This window comes from Dermacentor albipictus, chromosome 5 (genome assembly GCF_038994185.2).
Source record: "Dermacentor albipictus isolate Rhodes 1998 colony chromosome 5, USDA_Dalb.pri_finalv2, whole genome shotgun sequence".
Taxonomy (NCBI): Eukaryota; Metazoa; Arthropoda; class Arachnida; order Ixodida; family Ixodidae; genus Dermacentor; species Dermacentor albipictus.
Genome location: NC_091825.1, coordinates 137345638 through 137373023, shown reverse-complemented (window position 1 = coordinate 137373023; position 27386 = coordinate 137345638). Strand labels below are relative to the sequence as shown.

The following is a 27386-nucleotide window of genomic DNA, read 5'->3' as shown; positions in this document are numbered from 1 at the left end:
AGCCAGTTCATTGAAACACGCCGGAATCTCGGCGAGTGTTCAATGCAGCGTTCTTCTTTTTCTTTCCTCTTTATTTTTTTTAACTTACGACGACAGTCACCTATGGTTTTTGCCGTAATCTTGTACATAAACCATCCAAGGCACGGAGCTAGGACAAACGCCTGAAACATCCGGGAAGAGAGCAGCGTGATACGCAAGAACTGCGCTGGCGCCGCAGAACACCGACGAGCTCACCACGTACCACCTCGCACTCCTTGCAAGCTACGGCAGAAAGCTGGGTTAGTTGGAATTTTGACATTCTGATGCGTTTCCAGCGCTCAACGGGAAACAGAAAATGCTAGGACAAGAAAATGCGACATGATACACGGATGACGCTGGTCTTAAAGGATGAAGCGTTGATGCGTTGACGAATCAGATCGTCGCAAGGAAACTAACGCTTAAATACTTTCTCTCCACCAACGCCTCGCTCGATGCACTATGTAAAATTCCCGCGCTGAGGGCATCGTTCTGACGTCGGCGTGTTTCGTCAGTTGTACACGCGCCAAGATGGCCAAGACCAGCTCCCCTCGTCATGGGATTCAGCGTCAATCCATTCGCTGTGCACTCCTCGTGTCGCTCCTGAGGCGACCGAGCTGTACATTGTTCATTTACTTCAATATTTAGACGCGTCAATCCTTCAGCGACGTTAGAGAGTTCTTAAGAAATGACACACGCAACGCAGCTTGTGTTCACGTGATACATACAGAGCTTTAGCTACTATATAGCACACGTTCAGAGGGCGATGCGCCGCATTCCTAGCGGGTTCACACACAGTTCATACAACACGATTACACACCCGGCCACTCACACTTGTTCTTATATTTAAGGCGGCAGCATCGCAGGACTAAAGGCATGCATAGCTGCGTTTAGCGCGAACAAAGAAAATGTATAAATATGCAACGCATAACTGCTTGTTGCTGGGCGAACGAATCGCGCTCACGATGCACTCGCGATTACAAGGGCATGCTGTTGTTCTGTTCACGCCTCCGTTTCATAATTTACAACAAATTAAATAAATTACTATACAGGCAGTGAGGTTCGACAGTAGTAATCGCGCATGGTAGCTCCTGCCTCTTTCAAACACCCGACTATACCGCACAAACTTTGTTCGCAGGGAGAGTGGCTGCAAGCTAGGACCTTCTGGTTCTATTAGCGGTGTCGCCGTCGTGGCATAGTCACGGATAGGCCGCAGCCGCAGTATTGCCCCGCTAATTATTTTAATGACTATCATCAGGACGCCATGTTAACGATGAGATTATAAGTATATAACTAGAGCAAAGAAGGCATCTCAACCATTTGTTAACATAGGTACTTTTGCTGTGGAAATCTACGCTTCAAACGAATGGGTCTTCAAAACTTTTTTGCCTCTCTCTAGTTTGTGGCGAGTCTATGATGATTATTCAATGAACATACGCACCACGTTAAAACACGTCAACGGGCCTGTAGGTTGGCGAAGTCAGAATCACCCTTTTCAAGCGAACCGAATCAACAAAGTGCAACCAGGGGTAGGGGGGGGGGGGGGGGGCTATCCTGTAAGTGTCCTCTTAGTGGACATGTCCATTTCATCTGCCGCTGAAGTGATGATTGGCTGGGGGCGCCTGTCTCCTTCTGACGCCCCCGTACCACAAGCCCAGCCAAACAGAACTTCAGCAGCAGATTACAGGATAACTAACCCTCTCCCCGCCCCTCTGTGCAAAACGGTAAAGTACAGGCGCTCCAGCGCGAGTTTTCTCCGTTCAGCAACCGGTAATGCGCAAAACACTGTTACGTCTTAAGCCCATTTCGCCTACTACGATTCTGCTCGAAATTTCGAGAGTACGACTACAAAGGCGGGGGGTGAATGATCCGTCGACCACCTGCGTGCGTGCGTGCGTCGACACACAACGACCCGGAGAGCACCAGGCCACGTGGAGCGAAAACCAGCGCAAGAGAAGTTCTCTCGCACGCTGTGTTTGAACAGCTGCCGTCGGTGAGATCGAAAGTGGCGGCGAGATCCTAATAAATCGGGCCCGGAGCGGCACAGTTCCAGTTGCGAACCGAGTTTGTAACGAGCGCCGCGACTAGAATGGCGCCGACATTGCCAGGGCGTCTCGGTCCATTTGCCTTTATGTCCCTGCGTCATTTCTCGCTAATCTGATGGTGTGCGCAAGCCGAAGCCGAGCGAATACGCTAACAGGAGGCTCCGCGGCACTTGCAAGCGCGGCCGCGGTGGTCGATCGCAGACCCCGTTACGAATGCATCGAGTAAGAATGGCTCGACGATGGATCGATCATAAACAAGAAGCGAGGTATACTCGAGACGCGACGAAAAGCGACGCCACAGCTTTTTTTTATCCCTTTTTTTTTGGTCAAGAACGGTTAGTGCCAAAAGGTCGGGCCCGGCGTTGGTAAAAGCCGCCAGATGAGCAGTGGAAGGCGCGTTTAGGCGACTGGATCTTACTGCAGAGGCCGTATCCAATTCACTGCGTAAAGCGGTTGTCAACTACATGCTATTAACAATACTGTGACGGTGGACTGGAAGCAGTATACAGGGTGATCAGTTCTAAGTTTTCCGGAAATTTTTTTTTGAAATCGTCTTTTGAAGATAGCGTTATTTTAGTCTTGCGCTGGATTATTCAGAGAGGCGGACGTTACTTGCACGAGAAATCGAAAAACGCAATAAACGAATTAGCAATGATTCACTAATTAACTCCTTAATTAGCGAATCTTTATGGGCCATATTGCAATGTACGAATTGTAGCCGGTGAGCTTGCAAGGCGCATCCACTTGGAATGAATTTCTAGAATGGCACCGATTTGGAAACATGCTAATATTTATTATCTGCAAGAAATAAAACAAGAACATAGCGATATTAAACGGATACTAAAGAGAAAAATGATTTCACATGTATTAGTGAATTACCCGTCGACAATACCTCGTACGAAGTTTGCACTACAGTGAAAAGATTACGTCAAGACTGCGGGGGTCTCACACGTGCTCTTGGGACAAAGGAACGACAACACAGTGGTGCAGACAATCACAAGGGCATTTATTGCACCTTTCATACACTAATTCCTACTAGACGAATTGCTATCCACGAACGTGCCGATGGATGCGCGACAAATCGAAGAAGTCCGACTCACAGCGAACGGATAGCGAGCGAACGTGTTCGCCCCATGCTGGACACCAACGTCTCGCCGTTCTCACGTACGGTCACGCGAACGGTGGCGCGTTCGAACGACCATGTTCGTCCGTTCCGGTGAAGGCCTCGCGAGACGGTCTCGCAGAAGCGTGGATCGGCGCACGCGCGGAACGTCCGCGCCTCTTGCCGTCCCCAAGCCAAAAAGGAAGAGCCTACTCCCTGTCGCGCCCGGCCAATCCCGCCGTCAGGTGGCGCTAGCACAGCAGCGCCACACTAGCGCCATCTTTCGTAATGCGCTGCAACTAGGCAGACGGCCACCGGCACCTCGCTACGCGGAGAAGCCGGATTACAGGAGACGCAAGATATGCGGGAAAAACAACACATAAGGCGAAGCGTGACAGTCGCGCATCCTCACAAGAAAGAGTAGAGACAACACAGCGCCTATGCGCTTTAGGTCACGACGTCACACATCGTGTACACAACGCGTAGGGATTAAAAGTCATGACCCCGTATTGTTCTTCCTATAGTTGGACACCCTATCTTTGGACATTACATAAGCTCGCACAAGCCCCACGAAGGACAGACTACTGGTCTTACGTCAACAGGCCTTAGTGTCGCCGGATTTTCCACAAACAATAATTTGTCCAATGATCAAACGATGGTAACATCCGGTGATTCAGAAAAAAAGCACTCTCTGGCAATAAAGGACATTTCACAAACGTCAATATATATATATATATATATATATATAAATATAAACAATAGAACGACACGTTCTGGGATTAAACGCCAGTCAGAGAACCAAGTCAATCAAATATTGCGAAATAAATAAAAACACATACACACAAGGAAAGACTAAGTGTTAAGACGTATAGATACAATATCGTTCTGGCTTTCTTTAGGGTTCACCCTAACGAAGTGCCGCTTTCTATCTCCTTAAAGAGAGGCTTGCCGATCCCAACGAAGTGAACAAGATAAATTTTTTTTTACGGTTTCTCTTAACTGAGACAGGAAATAACAGACCTATAGCTTATCAGAACAACAAATATCAACAACCACGGATAATAAATCTATTTGACACAACATATAGGCGCATGTAAGCCCCTATCGTCAGCTGGACCGGGAAAGAATCACGAACCTAACCACACAAACCAGCAAGTTTATTCGCAGTGCTCTTGACTACTCTCGCAAAGGGCTCAGGAGCCGTTGAGGCACATCTCGCGCACTTCCTTCACTCGGCACTTCACCGGCCGCCCCGTTGGGCGGCCGGTCAAGTGCTCAAGTGATCAAGTGCATAAGGAAAGAACACAATCATATCTGCAAGATGCAGGCCGACCGACAACAAAGGCCTGTGGTCAAGCAACAAAGCGTCAGCGGCCATCGACGAAAAAACCTCTAAGGGTGACCGAGCACTTCTCAGTAAACATAGCAAGCACTGCGAAAAGCGAGCAACCCCGGAGAGCGTATTTCCAGAACGGGTGCGCACTATTGTACAGGGCAAAGGTTTTGTAAACATGCGCGCAGGACTTTTATTATGCGTGTCGTAGGCGCCTGTTCGTGGCAGTAGCCGTTTTACACCATTCCGTTTGTACAACTCTGTAGTTATTTCTTTACGAAACGTTTATCGCACACAATGAGCTTGCACAAAGGGCGCTGCCACGTCCACTGTCACAACAGCAAGCGTTGTTGTAACTCGGTTTGAGTACCAGAAAGAAGATTTTTATTCTTGTTAGAAAAATGCGAGAGAGAGAGAGAGCGTCGATCAACGGGCCACAGTTTATTTATTTATTTATTTATTTATTTATTTATTTATTTATTTATTTATTTATTTATTTATTTATTATTTAAGTTAACATCTCAAAGCTGCAGAGATGCTGCGAGGGATGGCGCAACAGAGGCCTCTGCACGAGTTTTCATCACCTGGAGTTCTTTAGCGAGCACCTAAAACTCGGTAAACAATCCATACGCTCGTGTTCCACGCTCATCGGCACGCAGCCACCCCGGCTGGTAATCGAACTCTCAACCTCCTAAGTTGCAGCAGCAGCCGCATTCATTCGGATACGATCCCCCCCGATCGTTTCCGAACGCGAACGGTGCGCAGAGTGCATGCAGGTTGGTCTATTTGCTATCTCTTTTTCACGTAAACTGATAAATCTTTCTCGCACCGTCTGCGCCACTGGTTTACGAGTTCATAAATATCCCATCCGCCATTTAGACAAACGTGTTGACGTAAGGCGCCGCTATAGTATAGCAGAGCCCCTCGATACAGCGAACGTCGAGGTTCGAACCGGCCAACCAAAACGGATTTCTGTATCGCGCCTTATAGTGGGGGACACTGTCTGAGGCACCTGTGCTCGACCAAACACGTAAACCAAAAGCGCACAAGGCCTCGCGCAAACCGTACGCATGCGCTGTCAGCGCGTCCGTCAGCAGCAAGCGTGCGGCCTACGGCAGAGTCGAGCACAAATGCTAAGGAATATATATATATATATATATATATATATATATATATATATATATATATATATATATATATATATATATATATATATATATATATATATATATAAAAGTGAAGGCTGTCCGGCGAATGCAGGGTGGGGATGGGGAAATCGAAGCGGCTGCAGGAGCTGTCCGACGGAGAAGCTTCCTCTCCGGGGGCGCTCGCCTCCCTGCATGTGTGGACCTCGGAAAACGCGCGGCGCGCGCGATGGCTTCTATCGAATTCCGTTAGACGGGCGGCTCCGGCGTATTGTGGGGAAGTCGGCGCATTGCGGCGCCCATTCAAAAGACGGCTAGCTGCTCGAGGCAGGTCTCAAACAGCTACAGCGAGCTTCCAGCGCATAGCAGCGACACCCACACAAAGAGAGAGAGAGAGAGAGAGGGACCACATTTCGTTCTTACCTGCCCTACACCGCCGAGACAGAAATGCGCACACACAAACACACGCAATACGGCTACAACCATCACCTCCACCATCACCTCCACCATCAACTCCACCAACACCCCCACCACTACCACTACCACCACCACCACCACCACCACCACCACCACCACCACCACCACCGCCACCACCGCCACCACCACCACCACCACCACTACTACTACTACTACTACTACTACTACTACTACTACTACTACTACTACTACTACTAATAATAATAATAATATTAATAATAATAATAATAATAATAATAATAATAATAATAATAATAATAATAATAATAATATACAGCGTTTGCACAACAATGCTGCTTTCGACTACAAGGTTACAACAAAAACTGTCGAACGAGCGCGTGCGACATCGACTGAAGCGTCTCGAATAAATATATATTAGCTAACTTTCTCTTTAATAACTATTTTTTTATGTAGCCACTTGGATCTAGCCAGTAGCAGCTGTACGTACGTGAGTGCAGAGGCGGACAACGCTGTAATCCAATGCGCTCCCCACGGTATGCGTAATATGGTCGCGAAACGAATCCGCGCCCTCGTAACAGTGAAGTGGACGGTGTTCACGTTTTATAAGGTTGACTAGATTATCGTACGGAATATTATCATTCAAACAAAACGAAAGTGCCTGCTTTTCGAGAAGCGAAGCGCTTCCCTTCACTGAGCAACGAGCTAACGAAGTACGCGGCGGCTCGGCGACAAAGTGCACCGCCGGCGTACACTTGTACGTACACCGCCCCGTGAACAATTCCCGTGCTTTGGAATTTCCGGAATCCCAGACAACGCCCCAGCCTTTGTGCCCACCGATAAAGCTCGGGGCACCTACGTCACCACCGCGGCGGATATACCGCGCGTTCCACACACAAAGTCGCTGTCTGTCGCCCTTCCTGTCTTCCTTGATTCGGCGACGTCATCTGCCTAATCATCTTCCCTGCCATCCTGTAGCTTCCGACAGGCCCGCGCACGGCCTCACCCCATGCAAACACCATTCACACCCCCCCCCTTTTTTTTTGTTCGTTCCCGAAGACGTCTCGCTAAATTTGGGAGTCACCCGTCGACGCGTAACCGGTATCTGCATGCAGCCGTCCCGCGATCGATGGCTGAACGATTCTGCTGCAACAGCGCGAGCGTAATCGACAGGGGACCGTTTTGAAGCCGAGTATATAGGCTCCCACCTCACAGCTCTGCCGCGCAATCTTTTTCTTTTAATAGTAATTTCCATTCGCTCTTTTCCACCTGCACTTCGGCAAACGTCCTGCAACGTATGCACGATTCCATTTCCCTTCTTCTGCCACCGGCATACGCACGGGAGCGATTCGAGCGGAATCGGGGGAACTCGAAACGAAAGGAGAGAAATTAAAAGAAGATCGAGCAAGCAAAAAAAAACGTGAAGCTGCACCGCACCTCGTCGATGACGGTTTCAGCGAAATTCGCTCGCTCGTATATAGCGCGTGTATATAGGGTGTCTATTGAATTCGGCATAGCGCATCCTCCTCCTCCTCCTCCTCCTCCTCGTCGTCGTCGTCGTCGGCGCTGGCTCTGCTGTTTCTGCTGCGAGAGCGTATAGTATATATTGGATGGAGGAGGCTCGCAGTCGCGTGGTGAAGTCAAATTCGGGAGCAATCTTCGGCGAGCACCCCTTCCCCTTCGCACTCGAGGTTTCGCGCACGAATTAGTGTTTAAGACCCCGCCTTCCCAGGGGCCGCGGATCCTTCCCTCGCCCGCGTAACCCCGTTACTCCTCCTCGCGGTTCAACCCTCCTTGCCACTTCTGCTGCCTCCCCGCAGTACGCCCTAAGCTTGCTTTCGTACCTATTTTTGATGCTACATCCATAGTTCTGCGGCCGGGAAGTGAATAAAAAGGAAGCTTATGCGTGCGTGTGGTGCGCGCCCACGCCGGTCGCACTGTACGGCGGCATTTCTTCACGCACGCACGCACGCACACACACACACACACACACACACACACACACACACACACACACACACACACACACACACACACACACATATATATATATATATATATATATATATATATATATATATATATATATATATATATATATAGTCGCCGATAACAGCGTGCCGCAGGTGTGTCGTATCGGATTCGACGTTCTGCTGCATTCGCACGATTGAAACGCGCTTCGAGACGAGCGAACCTGCGGCGGATTTCCGGGGGTGTTCTTTCTAAGAGTCACCCGCCGACCTATTTCTGTTTCGTTCAGAAGAGGGGGCTAGCGCTTAACAGTAGTCGAGCAATTAAGACATAACGTGTGGCAAGCATTACACGCCACAAAGGAAACGAGACGGAAGAAAGGAGTTCTAATTGACACGGTCTTCGTCGCTCACTTTTATTTCTTGCTTTTTTTTTCTTCCTTCTTCGGGTAAATTTCCGGCGTTGTAAAGCACAAACGTCAACAACCTATGCATTATTTTACGCTGGTACCTTTTATAAGTCACGACCCGTCCATATGACCGTCGAAAATGTCGAAAACCAATAACCACGTGTGGCCCAGCCTCTGCATATACTACAGTAGCTTCGGGTACGTTCGCGGAGGTAGTCTGAAAGCTTTTTCTTGTTTTTAACACTAGTAATATTCGCAAAGTACAAACAGTAGCAACGAAAGATTCTTGCGCAGGCGCGTTTCTTTTGACATATTGTCACCGTTACCACAAAGCTTCAAGGTACTATATTGAGCATAATAAGCAGTATCTCCGAACTAGAGAGATGCACCCCAAAGGAACACCAAACGGGCGACCCCAAGGTAATGTCACACGACTACTTGGACGTAAGCGAATGTGAGTATTCATCATCTCGTAAGCGATGCAAGCTAGAGCGGCTCACTAAGTACACCACGAAAACTAGGCAACAAGGGACACGGAACGGGTAGAGAGCAAAAAAAAAAAAAGCAGGATTCCTACAGCACGTAGGTACGTAGCCTCAAATTCAAAGTTTGAATTTGCAGTGGTATTTGCGACCTGCATAAGTTGGTCTATTAAATTAGAAACGCCGCACCTAAATCCACATTTGTTTTGGAACCTGCGTCCCGTAAGCTTCTGTAGGCGAATTTGCATACATAGTTTGAAGATAGTTTGGAGAGAGAAAATAATGCAGAGAAAGGCAGGGAGGTTAACCAGAGGTAGTTCCGGTTGGCTACCCTGCGCAGGGGGAAGGGTTAAGAGGGATAAAAAGAGAAACAGAGTAGAAGGGGGAGATAGAAAGGGAGACAAGCAGATAGTTTGGAAAAGTTACGAAAGGTCACCGAAGCAAAACATCGATGTACCGTTAACTACATACCTGCATTTTGACTACATACCTACATACCGCAGGGGGAAGGGTTAAGAGGGATAAAAAGAGAAACATAGTAGAAGGGGGAGATAGAAAGGGAGACAAGCAGATAGTTTGGTAAAGTTACGAAAGGTCACCGAAGCAAAACATCGATGTACCGTTAACTACATACCTGCATGTTTATCTGTTTTGGCGACAACGGGGGGAAAAGTAGGACGTTATACGCTCACTTTGTGTGAAGATATTTAAGCTACGGTGAGGTTAGCCATAACATTTGCGTGAAGGAACTGGTAGCACCACGCACTACCTTGCATGCTTAGTACATAATGACATACATCGACGTTCGTACGACCTGCCTATTAATAATGAGTTGTTTCCCTTTTCTTTTTTCAGAAAACCTACATGTACTTACGGTACGTCATAACTATTAACGGTTGGCCAAATATATTAACCAAGGCTCTTGTGGCCCCTCGAGCACATTATTGGGGCTGTTATAACTGAAACGTCATAATCATTGTATATTGTGTAATTACACATTTGTCGTCTGGTTCGACAGCAACCGCGTTGCTCTTCAAAAAAAAAAAGAAAGACAGCAATATTGCATTGTATTGTCTTTGTTCTTAACATTTTAAGACCTCGACACGTAGAGCCACAAAAAGTGCATATACACCTGGCAGAATACTAGCATGAAATGTGACGGTTATGCTCGGTACAGAAAAGCCAAGGAAGCTCAGCGAGACTGCGTGTTCTTGAAAATGCAACGAAGGGCACGCATACCCGATTCCGCGCGACTTCCCAAGTTCCGCTACAAGATGCACCGGCGCGCCAAGTTGAGCCGTCGCCTCATTCAACTTTTGTGGGGGCACTAAGGTGCGATAAGGGCAGTTGATGAACTTATCTTCACGAGTTGTCCAGAGAGCACTATTCAGCCCCACTGACGCATGAACGTGGTAGCATTGCGAAATGATAGATGCCCAACGTACGTCGTATCGGGTCTAAAAGAGAGTCGGAGCTTGGAAAGTGGCCAAGGTTGGCGCCCGCGCCCACAGCAATAAGGCGTTGCAGTAGGTAGAAGGAAAAATAGAATCGATGGAATGCCCGTGGCAGGAAGGCAGCGAAATGCAACCAGAAACGCACGCAAAACGAGCAGTAGAAGCAAACGATCTATTCGAAACGTGGGAGGCCAAGCTAACCCTCGGGGACCTGGAAGACCAACGACAACTCGTCGCCAGGGCCAAGGGGGCAGTCGAAGCCAGAGGGTTCCTGGACTAAGGAGCCCTCCCACCTTAGGGTGATACCCGGCTTCGCTCGGGACACTGTTTCGTTTAATAAACGTTTCTCTCTCTCTCCTAGTTCCTCTTTTCCTGACCTTTGTTTTTTTCCACAAAACTAACCTCGTCCCTTCTTATACATGTATTTTTACTTCTTCTGTTTCCTTCGTTTTAAAAAGAAGCAGTATCGACATTAAAATAAATGTTCTTCTACATTATTTTCTCCTATCCGCTGATGCAGCTCTTGCACGACTCTCAGTACTCGTCACGTGACGTGACGCCATCCAGAAAGACTGGCGTCCAGGAAGGACGGCGTGTCCCGAAAGACGCGAGCGTTGTATTCGAGCCACTCACTCGACGGCGCGCGAGAGACACCACTCACGGTACACCACCCAAAACGTGCTGCCCATAAATGGCAACCCAAATCGCTTGCGCCTAAATGTTCGAACATCACTTCGGCGCTTTCACCTACGTCAAGCTGAGAGATTCAGTCCTTGCAGAGAAACCCAACCCGCCCCGCGCACGGACGCTCAGTGGCTGCGGCGTTGCGCCGCAGAGCAAGAGGTCGGGGGTTCGATTGCCGGCCCCGGAATTCCGTTGGGAGCAGAATGCACACACACAAAAAAAAACACTCGTGTACTTTGTTTTGGGTGCGCGTTAAAGAACTCCCAGGTGATCGAGATTAGTGCGGAGCCTTCTATACTGGGGCGCGCGTTATAATTCGCTGTGTAGTTCCCACAACTTGAAACTTATCCTGACAGTTTGTTGAAAGTGTGCAAATGTTTTACGATGAACTCTATGGAACGTTGATTGAAAAGCTGTCTCCTAGCCTCGAAATTTTTTGCCGACTATTGTCCGTAGACTCTCGGAAGGCAGGCCGCTGGAGATTTTCGCAAACAAAAGGAAAAAAAACTAGAGTGCTTAATAACTTTTGTCTGTGGACAGTCTGGACGCTTTTACTTCAGAGAAACGAGTCTAATAGAAAAGACAAAGCAGTCTACTTCAAGTCCATAAGCACTATACAAACTGTAGAGCGCTGTTATAACGACGCCGCCATTTCCTTTTTCTTTTTCTTTTTCTGAGCAGTCTTTGTCAAATCTCTGAGGAAAGAGATACGCGCGTGCGAACTCGAAAGCCGAAGGAGAATGCAAAAAAGGAAACACCAGCCACGTGAGTGTGCCTAGCATATTCCCAATCTCTGTTCGGTGCTTAAGAAAGCCTGGACGGGGAGGGGAGCGCCCGGACCAAAGCAGCGGCTAAATCAGGACCGCCCCTATCTTTCGAGTGACGGTCTCGATAGCGACCGATAAAGCTGTAGGCGCATATTTGCGTTTAGTAAGCCACGTAACCCCTCAACGCCAAAGAACAAGCTTATCTGCGAACAAAAAAAGGGGGGGGGGGCGCAAAGAGAGTAAGGTTTAATATATTTTAGCCGGTACAGTAGCGGGAATGAGGGACACCGAAGTGGAGGGCTCTGGATTAACTTTGACCACGCGGGATTATTTAAACCACGGGACAAAACGTTCTAGTAGTCCGATCCCTTCGAAATGCGGTCGCACCAGCCGCAGGAATCGAACTTCGAGTTCAGCTGCGTGGCGTCACAGCTACTAAGGTACCACGGCAGGTTGAAGAAAGTCTCGAACAGCTTTCTACAGTTAATGGCCTACCCTCTTTTGCTTGGGTGTCGCCAGTCTCTCATGCTAATCAGAGAACAAAAAAAAATGAAGAGGGCTATAGGAGGACGTCCGTAGGTTAGATAAAGGTCCTATTTTACGGTGTTTATCATTTACTGACTCGAGAAAACGGCGAACAACAGACAAACAGGGAGAAATCGACAACCGTGAGAAGGACGACTGCGAGACGAAGACGAGGGTTGTTTCAGGAGAAAGGGAACAGGGGAGTTGGAGAAGGGGGAGGGGGGCTGTGGAAGATAGTGAGTATGCCATAATGAAGTGCGAAACGACAAGAAGCCACACGGGTGGTTACACCGAAGGGCGGAAGGAAGGGATTGACGTCACGGAGTGCTCGGGCGATAGCGTTATCGGCCAGCAGGGTATGTGCAACGACACGAGTCGTTATGTGCGACTACACGTGCGTCACGTCTTCGGCGAGATAGCGGCGCCGTTCTCGTTCCAGTCTAGGTCAGCTACTGTGGCCAGCATGCGCACGCCGCCTGCACCGCGCAAGCCTCGGGGAAGGCTGCACAATAGTCTCGACAGAGCCGGTCACGTATCCTCAAGTGTGACGAATATTTCATATATATATATATATAAATGAGAAGAAAGGGGGTTGACCGAGGGGCCCGATTTTTATTATCCTATCATAAGAAGCCATGAAACACTGACACCAAGGGCAACATAGGGGAAATTACTTGTGTTTAATAAATGAAATGAGGAAACTATAAATTAATGGAAATGGGTGGGAACCGAACCCACAATCTTCGCATCCACTTTAATTTCCATTAATTTATAGTTTCCTCATTTCATTTATTAAACACAAGTAATTTCCCCTATGTTGTCCTTGGTGTCAGTGTTTGTTGGCTTCTTATGATATATATATATATATATATATATATATATATATATATATATATATATATATATATATATATATATATATATATATATATATATATATATGGTGTGTTTTTTTCTTTAGCTGCACCAACTTTTTTTCCTAGCTGCACCACCAGTTCCGATATAGCTGTGTTCATTTTCTACGCGTTCCACTTATTCTTTCTCTTTTTACCGCTGTTTTATGCATTGCAGCAGAACTAGAACACCAATGCAATATACAAAAAGCCAACAAGCACTGACACCAAGGACTACATAGGGAAATTATTTGCGCTTTATGAATGAAATAAAGAAACGATAAATTAATGGAAATGAAAGTGGATGAAAAAAACAACTTGCCGCAGGTGGGGAACGATCCCACAACCTTCGCACGCGGCAAGCTCCCCACCTGCGGCAAGTTGTTTTTTTCACCCACTTTCATTTCCATTAATTTATCTTTCCTTTATTTCATTTATTAAGCATAATTAATTTCCCCTATGTTGTCCTTGGTGTCAGTGTTTGTTGGCTTTTTGTGATATGACTAATAAAATATCGTGCCCCTCGGTTAGCCCCCTTTCTTTTCGTTTGTTACTCTAGTAGAGATTTGAAGCACTATGTGGGGCACCAACAGACTGCCTATACACATTACAAAAATTGCAGATACAGAGCTTTGATGAGCTGTGCGATGCATATCATTCGGGTACCCCTGTTCACCGTCACGATATCTCAAATCCTCACGTTTAAAAAAGATTATAGTGTTTTACGTGCCATAACCACGATCTGATTATGAGGCAAGCCGCAGTGGGGTACTCCGGAAATTTAGACCGCCTGGGGTTCTTTAATGTGCACCTAAATCTATAAACACGAGTGTTTTCTCTTTTCTGCCCCATCGAAATGCGGCCGCCGCGGCCGGGATTCGATCCCGCGACCTCGTGGTTGGCAGCCCAACACCACTTAGCAACCACGGCGGGTCCTCACGTTTAGTCCAACCTTGTCAATGCTTGTAATAAAAAAAAAATGCTTAAGTGATTAACAGGCGTCGCACAAGAGACGTTTCTGATCTTGCCAACAACCAGTTGCTGCAATGAAGGTAAGTCCCTTCGTCAAAGTGCTGTCTCCAGAAACGTCCCTTGTTCGACCCCTCTGGATGATTTCAATGCTCCTTCCAGCATACTTCTGTCCTGAAATACTTATATTAATTGGAAAAACGAAAATGCTTGTCCCCGGTTGAAGCATCACATACTGTTAAACGTACATGAAGATTTCCTGCCAACTCTGCAAGCGAAGCTTGGAGATAGGGTGACTGCTTGCGTTCACACGCGAGATTGCACCCGTAACACACTTAGTCGGAGAACACATGCCGGTGACATAGCTCTAAAGGAGCTGCGCTCTGAATGGTTGGCTTATGTTAACCTGTACAACGCGCCATGCGGCCTTATCAGAATCCGAATCAGGGCGGTGAAGAAAACACGGGGCGAGGAAGAAACACGTTCGAGGAAAGTATGACGGAGACCGCGGAGTCCTGTGCCACCTGCTCGAACTCGCATCACTTGTATTACAATGACACGCAAGAACAGCGCTGCAACGCGGTGACCATTGCTACGAGGTAGAGGCGTACACTCACCAGTGAGCGCTACCTCTTCATAGGTAGATGAGCTGATCATGGGGAAGCCCTGGAATGAGAGGAAACAACATAATAATTTAGTAGATGGCCAGGAAAGAGATGGTCATAAACAACTAACTTATGAGTGTATATACTCTTATTAAACTGTGAACACGTCAGAAAACCAGAAACACCACCGAGGGCAAGATAGCGGGGCAAAAAAGGTAAAATTGCTGGAGTACTGCACACAGTCGGATAGAATGAGCATCTCGATGTACTTGGAGTCTTCGATACAAGTTATTTAGGAAACCCATCCGGCACTATTAGGGAACAGAGGTGATCAGTCATTAACGGGTGAAGGCTACGCGCTGGTTTTCGCACGACCGGAAGAGGTTCTCACAAAGCTGACGCTGGACGAGTTTGCCCTTCAGATACGCAGTTGTTATCGGGCTAGCTCAACAGAGAGTTACACGTAGAGTGCTGACAAACTACAGCTGCATTGGTTGTATTGCGTTGAAAATGCACTCATCTGAACTCGCAGGCAGCGTCAATTTGGACACAATGTGGGTTTTAGTATGGCACTAAACGATTCGGACGTACACTTCACGCATTTACTATATGTATCTAGAAACCATTCAGCAATAAAAAGATCAAAACCCACAGCATTGATCAAAAACCGCTACACATACACAGGCGCACGCATGCACGCACAAATAAATAAACGAGGCGGAGCAATCTCGGACGGCATAAAAGACAAAAGCATTGTGAAGGTCCTGTACATTTGTAAACATATTTCTGTAAAGTCCATTTGCATGTAAACGCCACCTGCCAGTAGACGTTGCGGAGACGCAAATGACAAATTCGTTCCCCCGTTCACATCGCCCACTTACGGAGCCCGTCCGTCAACGTGCGCAAACTCACGTAAATGAAAAAAAAAAGGAAATGCAACTCACTCGAACAACAATGACTGCTTCCCGTCCGCTCACTCATGCACGCCAAACATTACTCAATATGGGGCGACCACAACACTCGACAACAAGCCGAGCTTCGGTGCCCTTTCGCAAGAGAGATAACAGTATCGCAGCACACCGCAGTTGAACAAAAGGCAGCGCCTTCGGTCGATATAGAACTGAGGACGGAATCACGCTGTGCTGACGAGGAATCACGGTTACAGGCGCCGGACGTGAACCGACCAGCACTGAGTGGGCGATGAAAACCGCAGAGATGAGGGTGACTGGATCGCGCTGCACAAACAGTCCAAGGCGATAAGCACGCGAGGGAGTTAAGTTAAACAAACTATGCGCACGTGCTACTCGTGTCGATATGGGAGAAAAAAAGAAGAGAGAGAAAACTAGAAGTTAGAATGCAAATGATTAGCAAGACCGACTAGGAATCACCTAGAGCCCGCACTTATAGGCTTGTACGGATGGAGAAAGCCTCTGTGGCAGCAATAGGTACGCATCGTCACCGAAGCAAGACTACAAGGTAAAGCAGTTCAAGGTTCTAGTGGCAGCGGATGCTTCGAACATTTATCTTTGAACACACCCATACGGCAGATGAATTAAAACGTGATTTGTGGTGTTTTCGCGAAAAACCTTTATTTCCCCACTGCTTTTCCTTCTATCTTTTTCTATCTCTCTCTCTCTTTTCTTTGTCGGCTCTCTCTAGACTGCACTGCATGCCAAAACCGAATATAAAAAGGTGACTGAAAAAGCTAAATGTAAAAGCTAAAGCCAGTACATACAGTACAGTAAGCCAGTACAGACAGTAAAGAACATGTGCTCAGTGGAAGGACATTACTCGCCTACGCTTATGGGCAAACTTTCATTCTCACGATGGTTTTTTTTCCTTCTTTCTCTTTTCTTTTCATAAAATAATCGTTTTCTGTAGCGCAGATGTTGCTTGACAAGGGCTGTAGATTCTTTTTGGATTTCGCCAGCCCCGTTTCCGTTTCGTCACAATTTACTGCTTCTCATGAGACAAGCGCAACGAGTAAGGTCATCGAAAACAGGCCAATTCAGTTTTAGAAAATTAAACGCATATGCCACCGCGACAGGCAGCTTATAAGGTAGTGTGTGAGAGAAAGAGAGAGAGAGAGATTCCTGGGAAAAGTTTGCGACTACTGGCTAAAGCCGCAGTTATAATGAAAAATGAATTAAAGCATCAAAATAAACGAGGACTGAAACCTTGGTTCTGCCCAAGTTCATCTGCAACACCGAAGGTAAGCATGCTAACCGAAGTGATGCGGAACCTCAGTACCTCATTTACGTCTTACCGGGGATACGATCAGTTATAAGAAAACACCTAACCGCATCTGTGTACGTAGTTACCATAGTTAGCAGAATAAATGCGGTTGAATGCATCGGGCACTCAGTACACATAACTGCAGCAGGCGCTGAATGACATCCAGCATAACCACGGCCAAGAAGCACGATAAGAACCTGAAACGTCATCTTCCTACACTTTAGAAGCCTACTTCCCAGCAACGTCGCTCTCTTCCCCAGTGTACGCATATAGCACAACGGCTTTGTGTACGCGATGTCGCAAGAATTCCGCCTCATGCGCCACCAACAAAAGTAAGGGACTCAAATTCCGCGTCAGAACAGCACGCGCTCCAACCGTTCCGACGGCGCGTTGAACGATGTGGGTGCGTAACAATAAGAAATTTAAAAAAAAACGCGGAAACCGATAGAAACTAAACAAAAACAAACAGCATACGCGCCACATGCTTTCTTCAAGCATTCGGAAGAGCAAGAAATGCGAAGTTTCGCTCCGGCCAGATGTGCACACAAAAGCGGAACGCGTTACGTTCCGTGGCAGCCGCGCTCTCCCTGCCAATCGTGGCCGACTCCTCGCGTATCTTCCGAAGCGAGCCGCGCATCGTCGCCGGCGAAAGCGCGGCCTGCCAGAACGCTAAGGAGAGAGAGAGAGAGAAAGAAGCGCGGTGTCGAAACAATTGCGCGCCGAGGGAACAACGCCCCCGATCCGTCATCGCGCACCTCCTCAGGAGCATCGACACGGCCCCCTAAGACGCCGCTCCTCACTCCTAGACCACTGGAGGCCGAAATAACTCGGCGCATGCTTAGGCGTCATTGCACGTTGAAAACGAAAGCTCCAAAAGAAAGAAGGGAGGAGGGAGGGAGGGAGGAATGGGGTGGCGGAGTAAAAAAACTCGGCGCCGTTTGGCTCCTTCGGACGACGTAACCTCGACCTAAGGCCGTTACCTTTTCGCTTCGCGCTAAAGAACGCCGTGAAGCACGTTGCCCCGAGGTCTAGGAGGTCTAGACGACGACCCTCTTGGCTCGAAAGAAACTGGCAGCCAATGCGCTCGCCTAACGCTAAAACATCCTCAACTCAAGCCCCCTCCGTTCTCTCCATTTCAGTACGTCTATCTGCCGATTAGGTAATGCAAGCATACAGAGTCGAACATCGCTAAGAGCAGCGTTCACTCGCCTCTAGCGCTTGTCTATAGCTGACTCAGCTCAGGAGTCAGCATCAACGTTTTCGCCTAGTTGGCTCTTTCAAGGTACGATAGCATAAAGATGCACTAACGTGAGGTTCAAGACAAGTTTAAAAAAAAATTGCCTCGATCAGAAGCCGTATCACAAAAGTAAGACGGTGTAGGTACTATAAGGCAGCAACGTATTTGGCAAGGTGACACATAGAGAGCCAGCGTTCTTATTGACGACGACTTCATCCACTTCGGGAGGACCATAGTTTTACGAAAGTCAGCCAGCTTTCTCGTATTCGATAGAGATGGCGGCGAATCTCTGACTGAAGCCGTGTCACCTTTGCGCAGAACAAAACGAACGGTTTTCACATCCAAGATGGAACGCATGCCACAGGGTGTGCAAGTTGCGTTCAACTTGGAGGCGAAACGCACACAGAAAGCACGAATGTGTCATGCTTACCCACGAGAGTAAGGGTTGCATCGCAGAAAGAGTGACTGATAGCCCAAAACAAGACCACAATGGTCGAGTCACGTCTGTTCGCGTTTCAGAGTCATGTTGAGTCAGTAGACCAATTATCACCTTAGATAGTACTTGCATGGGCTCACGGATGATGAACTCATCGCGTGTACGCACATTTGACCTCATATCCTGTCATTCGTGCTTGGCTAACAAGTTGTGTGCACCCGCGGTAACACCGCGATAACAAGTGACGTCACAAAATATGCTAATAGCTTGTGCCTTCTCAGTCATCGTAATATTTGCGTTGCAAACACGGGACAAAGGAAGAGACTAGACAAGGCAGAGCGCTATCAAACTAGTGCATTTTGTTCGATTCTGCAGAATGCATAACCCGTAAGCCGGCAATCAAAAAATGACTTCAGAAAAGACACCTGTTTCGTTTTTGCATCGGAAATAGCCCTATGTCCGATAAACTCGCCCAACACTATAATCTCACAGACATCGCGGTCTTCGATACAGTAGCTGCCACAGTCATCACCATCGTCAACCTTCTTTCGGTGCACAAATTTAGTTCACTGAAACCGAGCTGAACACATTATTGTCGACGCTGGCCTCGCACGAGTCGAGGACGGCACAACAGGGCAGATAGACAGACCCACCTTCGTTTTCAGGACTTGCCTATGCTTACTGAGCTGGGTCTAGCACAACGTACGGTAGCGATTCGAGCGAACAGTAGTCAGGTGTACCGGCGTCCCTCCTGGGAGTACCTACAGAGTGGCACCAAAAAAAAAAATGCACCGCGAACTGACTGAGAGAGAAGGCGGACGATCACGGAGCCGGGCGTTTTGGGCGATTCGGACGGGGAGAAAAGTACAAACAAAAGAACGCCCCACCGCACACGGCGCACGCACCTTCGCAAGTGACCTGGCCGAGTCTGTATCGCCCGCAACTACTTTTCTGCCGTTATCTCAATCCACTCGACAGCACGGCCGGGAGGACCGATAAGAAGCATCGCTTATCCGCGTGCTACAGCGGCGAGAGATTCTTGGTTTGAGGGAGGCGAAAGGTTGGGCGGTGTGCAGCGCCGTAACTGTCTCTCAGTTTAGGCGACTGAACCTCGATTGCGGGAAAGGCGGAAAGGGTATTGCGACGGTATGGTAGGGGGGGGGAGGGGGGAGAGACTAGACAACGAAAAATTCTGCTATACGTGGTAGTACACACGTCCCGGTGTGTACGTAACAGCATGACTCACTCTCAAAAAGAGCGTCTAAATGGTATTTAGGAAAACCTACACGCAACGGTACGACTATATTGGAAAAAGATGTATCGCACACGACGCGTAAGGCAAACGGGGTAAATTGTCTCATGTGTTTATGCCATCTCTCAACTTCAATCAACGTCGAATACTGGCTTTTCCCTCGAGGAATGTGCCAGACTGTGCACATAGTGGATGATTCACTTGAAGAGGTCGAGAGAGAGAGAGAGAGAGACGAGAAGGGAAAGATGCGGAAAAGGGAAAGGGAAAGATAGGGAATGTCCACTGTCACAAGCGCTCGTAATGTCCAGTAGCGTTCAAGTGCAGAAGGATTTTTGTTGCCTTCGCATACAAGAATGCAAAGACCATGCTACAAGGATATTTTCTTCTGAGAGCACTTTATTACCTAATAGGCTGAGCTTGTAGAGTACGCCGTTGAGCGTCAAAGGATGGGCGCTCTACAGTCTCATTGCAAAGAGATGGCGTCCTATGGAACAATCTCTCTCTCTCTCTCTCTCTCTCGCTCACTCGCTCTCTCTCTCTATGACAGAGTAGATGGCAAAGTAGCTGGGGTCGAGCGGGGTCTTTGGATCTATCTTCACTAGCTGGGTTTCTCCAATCTCCATGAAAGATCAGCCCGCACGGGTATGATTGCATTCCTTCCCGTTCGATCTCTTGAGCCCGCCACGACCGGCGACCGCAACTGCGACACGTGCTCGGGCGCAATGCACCATTGCATTGTGGCAAATGCTATGCGAAGGATGAGTTCGGCGACTTTACAGGTGAAATTCAAATTAAATTAATGCAAATATTTGCGAAGTCAGGTACTAAATAGTGGCGAGAGACGTTAATTTTGCAATGGTAAAGAGACGTCAAAGCTCAAGCAAACGGGAAAGAAAGCTAGAGAGCAGCAATTAAGTCATCTGTTATTTTCCGCAAACCAGCGTTTCCTGCTTTGCGCCGAAGCAGTTGGCATACGGGGCGCCATCGGTGTTCTTGCAGAGTGCAGACTCTGGAATGTAATTACCACTCCGAAGCATTGAGGCGCGTGTTTACGAGGCTTAGCGGTTTTAGGCAGCTGCTGAACACACACACACAGACACACACACACACACACACACACACACACACACACACACACACACACACACACACACACACACACACACACACACACACACGCACACACACACGCACACACACACGCTGCAACGTGCTCTAAATATGTAGTTACGGAAAAACTATTGCATTTAATATTAGTTGTAATTTTACCGCCAAAACATATGTAGGCGCCTAGAAGCTACAGGGGAATCTCCTGTAGTCATGTAGTCAAATTGTTCATGCACTGCGCGAGAAAAAGGCACGACGTAAGGATGGGCTTTTACACTTCCCGTCCGTCACAATGCGGCTCCCTCTTTTCCCACGAAAAAAAAAAAAAAAGACAGCCTACCAACGTTACTAACCGTCGGCATTGAGTCAGTTTCGCCGCAATGCACGCGTGCTGAGCGGTCCAGCGAGCCGCTCGAAAGACGAGACATCGCGCTGCGGGGAATCAATGCCAAGCAGTGACGTCGCTGCAGCTGCGGGTGTGTCCTCCCCTCCACCGTATCCTCCTTCCCGTTACCGTTGCGTGACTAATACGATTTGTCCAGAAACAGTTGAGAGGAGTCGGCCGTGGGCCCGCTCGAAGCCAATTTGTTAGCCTTCGAGCGATGCAGCCAAGGCACACACAGCACTCGGCGAGTATGCATACGAGAAGGTTCGGCCTGGCTTTTGCCGCGCTGGGTTAGTTACCCGAATCATACGAACGATCCGCTCTGTGTACAGAAGTGCGTAAGATATCCCGCACGAGTCGATTCTAGATAGTTTAGAGAAAGAGATACACGAACGAGATAGCAGTGTGCGTGTGCGCTGCGATAAGAAAATAAAAAGGGGAAAGGGGAGGGCAGCGCTGCTGAGTCACATGCCGTATCTAAGTACAACGTCAATATCGAGGGCGCATAATTTCCGCCGGCCTAGTCGCGGACGTTGCAACACGCTTGGAGAAGTAAGTCGGCTCAGGCCATGTGGTAATAACGGCCATTGTTTCTTTGATTATTCTACGCTGTCACAGCCCACAGTCGCAGACGGACAGTGTCATGGCAACCGCATCGCCGAAACTTGCAACTTGCATTGACTAAATGAAGTCGCATTTTATCGTTTCTGCGAAATCTGCATGCATTGCCTATTAAACATCATATATTCATCTCTCTTTGTGGCCTAGTGCCCACCGATCACAGCATCACCCTTCTCTCCGTCTGCCCCTTTTATTAAACTGCGATAGATTTCAAGGGTGATGCTACCAAGTTGGTAGCAGAATATACCGTAAGTATTATCTCCATATTTAACTTGGTCCCCAAAGCGCCAGTCTTTCTCCAATAGAGACGTCATTAACCCCCTGCCCTTCCCTTATGACTCTCTCTCTCTCTCTCTTTCATTTTCATTCATTCATCAATATTACGTTCTTTCGGCAGAGGTGGCAAGAAAGGATATATATATAATGAGACCCATCGTACAGCTAGCCCCGTAACCGCACTCGAACAGAAAAGTTTTCAGCGAAACGCGACTTGGCATTGAATGGGCACCTGTGTTTGTCTACGTGTTCTCACCGAAACCACGCTGCCAAGTCGCGGGCAGTCTCAACAAACAATACCGAAAGGAAGCAACGCCATTATATACAATTGTTAGCCTCGGTTCCAACTAGTGAAAAGATGGAGGGGCTGTTCGCAAGGCAAATTTCACAACGCGCACGCCACATTTCTTCGGCGCTGTCTGCTGCGGCCAGAGCCGAGAATTTGCACTTCCTTCCGCAAGCAAAAAGGAAGGTTTTTTTGTGTGTGTGTTATCGCATACGTTCCTCGAAGCCTGAATAAACACTCCTGTCGCCGCTCTTCTTCACCCGGCTAACTCCTCACCTGCCTCGGTGCCTTTCTTCACAAATCTGTTTGGAACACGCTGCGTATGTAAGCACCGAGAACCGAAGACAAAACAGCCGCATTGGGAGTGGAGAGGGATGGCGGAGGAGATCGAGAGAAGATTCTCGTCCAGCATATGACGTCAGCGGCTAGTATTGACGCGGACAAAATAACTGGCTCCAATGCAGGCCCTTTCTTTCAGACACGTGTATGACGGCCAGCCCCTTCAACATTTCCCTCAACCCGCACCGCCCCTTCCCCGTTTTCTATACTGCGCGTTGCTAAAACAAAGAGAACAGCATTGCAAATATATATAGTCACCTTCCGTCAGATAAAAGACCCAATTCCATTAGCTATTCGCGGTTACAGTGGTTCGTTAATGGCTTGTAGCGCCCTCCTACGGAAGGCAAAGAAAGCGCACAGACCTGCCGGCATTAGACGGGCGCGAAATTAAAGAGGCGCAGTCGGAGGCGTTTGTACAAGCACAGAGCGGGTGACCAGCACGGTTCCCAGCAACCACACGAGTCTGAAATCATTGCTAGCACGCTGACGGGCTACAGCGTAGCCTTTAATCATGACCCAACGATACAATACAGTTCGATCCAATCCTATTAGATCCGATGGAGCACTCAAGCAATGTTAAGCGATTTGATTCAACGTGCTGTATATCAACAGCCCAGGGGGACAGACCAGGGCCTGCGTCTGTTCATGCGCGGCTGTAAATCAAGTTGACTGCAATCAATCATCGGGTCGAATGTGCAAGCTCTCTCGTGTTTTAAGACTGTTCTAAAATGACTCAACAGATGTTCTAAACAACATGCGTTCTACAGTCACTCTACTCAACGACACGAAAATACGCAATCCCGTTTCAACTCAATCCGACACGACGCGATACGATACGCCACGATAGATGCAAAGTGAAACGCTAGGAAAGTCAACCGGCGGCAAAGTGCGCGCCGTCCGTACACCTGCGGAGCGCTTCGTGAACGTGACGGCCACACACGGGTTTGGCAACGCTGCACGGAATTAATGAGGCAGAGCGAGCACGCTCACCCGGCTTGCACACGGCCCACGCAAACGCACACTCCGGAGCCCGAGATTTATTCACGGCTGCGGAGCGTTTTCATCACCTGGGCTTTCTTGATTCAACACGTGCCCTGCGCGTCCCGTATATACATCTCAGTGTTTTTCTTTGGTGTGAGCTGGGCTAGCGAGCCTGGGCCTCTGAGACAAAAGAAAAGCACGGCAGGGACCGCCTGGTGGGCCCTTTGTTTTCATTCTGTTTCAGAGGCCAGCTGCTTTCTTCGCCGGCGCAAGACTCGACGACCAACGCGTGTGTTGACAGGCACGCGCAAAGAAACCGAGAAAAAGAAAGAAAACACGAGAAGTTGGGAAGCCGCGAATAGGAACGCAGTGTGGTTTGAACAGGGCGAGGAAGACAGGGAAATTAGGATTCGCGCGCGGTCTGTGAGGGGTCCGCAACATTTCTGGTGGCACATGAATATTTATTTTTCTTAAGGAAAAAGGAGGGTGCGAGGATGACATGCGTAGGTAAAGAGCGGAGAACACAAGGACGTACTACCCCTTTATGACGTTAATTATTTGCGGCATAGGAAAAAAGAAAAGTCGCTAGGTCGTGTTTTTCCCGTTCTCATCTCTAATGCCGGACAGAATGGGAAAAGAATTCTTCGCGAGGTTTTGTTGTATACTCACGAGTGTGGCCTCCCCACTTGTGCTCCGAGTAGCAAGCAATCAAAATCGACTACTTCAGGTGTACCGAACATAGAAAGCATAAACATTTTCATTCTAAAGTTCTTTTGCGACCCGACTTCGTGCTTATTGCGACCTGAAATCGGTGTACTTATGCAACTTAATTTTACGTTTGCGTTAATTTCGTAGCTTGTTTGTTAATCAAACGTATGACCTTCATTTCGTTTTGTGCCATCTTGCACGTGCATTCTTTGGTATTATATCTGTGTGAAAATGCCTAACCAGCGCCACTTAAAGACACTAATGTAACCTAAAAAAGGAAGTTACGCACTCAAAGGGAAAAAAGCACACATTTAGTGAGGATGATGCCAGGGTCTTCAGTAATATGGCGAGATTTAAGCAGCTGCGTCCAATACGTCACGTTATGCGAGTCAATATCTACGAATGAGAGGGGCGTGGCTCCGCAGAAGATGCCATTTCGCCAGGCAGCCACCAGGCTCAGCAGTTGCGTACGTGTGTGTGTGTGCGCGCGCGGTGGGAGAGGGTGAGTGAGTGAGCGAGTGAGTGAGTGAGTGAGTGAGTGAGTGAGTGAGTGAGTGAGTGAGTGAGTGAGTGAGTGAGTGAGTGAGTGAGTGAGTGAGTGAGTGAGTGAGTGAGATATGCCTTGTCCAATCCTGCTGCCAGCTAGTTAAAGCCCCTCAATCTCCCAAAGTAGCGCCATTCAATTCCCTCCTCCTCCGCTCGGCGCGGCCTCGACGGTGGCGCCGCCGGTGGTGGGCCTGCTGTAGCAGACGACGGCTAACACGCTACGGGAGGAAATCCGCGGAAAGTTCGTTCGAGTCCTGCGGAGCAGTTTTTTCAATCTAGATCTTGCTTTGTCAGTCGGTAACTGGCCTTAAGAATGTCGTGTCGGATTTGCGGAAGAAATAGAGAAAAGCACCATTATTCAATGCGCATTTAAGGCGTAAAGCGCGCGCACGTTGAAAGTTCGTGTTGCTGAAACACGACACAAGCACGTGGTGTGCTCAGACACGCGAGTAATTACCAGAGTTTCAGGTTTTGACAGCGTGAAAGTATGTGCACGTGGTTTCGTAGGTTAATTTACGTACCTGCAGGATGCTTTTGTTCGGCCGGCGCGTGAGAGATTCCGACTGTCTGCGGTCAGCAATGCCTGGCAGCAGGGCCGTTTCTGTTCCGCGCCTTTTGCAGATGTACGTAGCTCATGCACAGGTTGTGGTGGCCATGAGCAACGTTTTCACACATAGGCGGTATAGATAATTTGAACAACGTACCAGCATATGAAATCGTTATTTATTTATTACAGTGCAAATGGTTAGAATTTGATAGAAAAAAAAGAAGGAACTTGATGGGACAACTGGAAAGAGGTTCAGAAAATAATTATCCCCCTCCCCTCATTGGCACCAGCAACACTCTTGTTGAAGTGCTAATTTTATCTCTGTATACTACGTGCGTCTGTATTCTTTTGCGTTGTAAGTTTTCACAAGGAAGCAGTGTTGCCTTAACTGGAACAGTCAAGGCACACAAGACAGAAAAAAAGTTGATTCTTGGGTTTTACATCCCAACACCAGGATCTCATAAGGCACGCCATAATGGGGGCTCCGGATTAATTTTTTTCCAGCTGGGGTTCTTTAACGCGCCCCCAGTGCACTGGACACGGGCCAGTTTTGACACGGGCGTCAAAAGAAGAGGTTGGAGGAGCCGTGGCACTTACTTCACAAAGCCGCGCGTTCTTTGCCACTTGCTCGAAGTCAGCCCGCCCGATCTTGTGAATCCACACTTTTCTTCGTTTTGCGTTGCGCCCGGCGGATGGTAAAGCAAAAAGCTTTTTGCCGTCACTGGGTCTGTTGTGGCAACCGTACGCGCAGCAGCACGGCATCGCAATTAAGCACTCGGCCCTAACACATTGTATAAAACTACCGCGCTCCTTCAAACCGCCTGCCGTACTTTCGTCGCGTAGGCCCAAGAATGGGGGTCGCAGCGTGCTGGAAAGAAAAGATATACAAAAGCGCGGCGCCTGCTCTGCGCCGGAAAGAAAAAAATATACAAAAGCGCGGGGCATACTTTCACGTGACACAGATTGGCCAATGGGGGAGCGGAGGAGGCTGGGGCGATAGGAGGGGTGGAGGAGGAAGCGCCTGGGTGAGCGGGGTGGCGGAAAGATCTAAGAATGGCGCTACTTTTGGAAAATTGAGGGGCTTTACAGCTAGTGGCCGTATTTATAGGTGTCCTTGAACCTACGGGTTGCCGCTGGCAGCAGCTAGCGGCTGTTTCCCTCGGGAGGTGAAAGGGGGGGGGGGTGGCATTGCTGATGAGTCATGCCGCCCCTCCATCTCGCAGCACAGCCACAAAAAAAAATCATTCCTGTTTCGCGTTCAGATCCTTTTCATGGGGGAGTTCTCGTTCAGCACAGGTGGCAATTTCTGCACGCTCATCCACTCGAATCACAACAACGTCTGGACATTGCCACATAAAGGCGCGATTTCGAACTGCGTTTTGCGGAGGCACACACACTGTGCGAACAGCGGTGTTTCTTTTTACAACCGCGCTTATCGGCGAATCCAGTCAGAAGAGGGTGTCCTCTCCCTCTACCCACAGGCGCATGCGAGCACGCCTTTTTCTTTCAATATTCTTTTTCTTCCAGTAAATACCAACGTTCTACTTTACAGCGCTCCGGTACTTTCACTATCATAATACTGCAACCTTGCTTGCT

General features: G+C 48.4%; 1 protein-coding gene across 13 annotated transcripts in view; it reads right to left on the bottom strand.

Moving 5' to 3' along the window:
• The window catches only part of PMCA (plasma membrane calcium-transporting ATPase 3), a 359676-nt gene that overhangs the window by 116444 nt on the left and 215846 nt on the right, over window positions 1-27386 (bottom strand). For 12 of the 13 annotated variants that reach the window (XR_010566675.2, XM_065441193.1, XM_065441192.1 and 9 more), the window contains one exon: window positions 14847-14895. The gene's annotated coding sequence lies outside the window, so the exon portion shown is untranslated. Of the gene's footprint in view, window positions 1-14846; window positions 14896-19395; window positions 19636-27386 lie in introns of those variants that run through there. The other variant, XM_065441195.1, reaches the window with a different exon arrangement.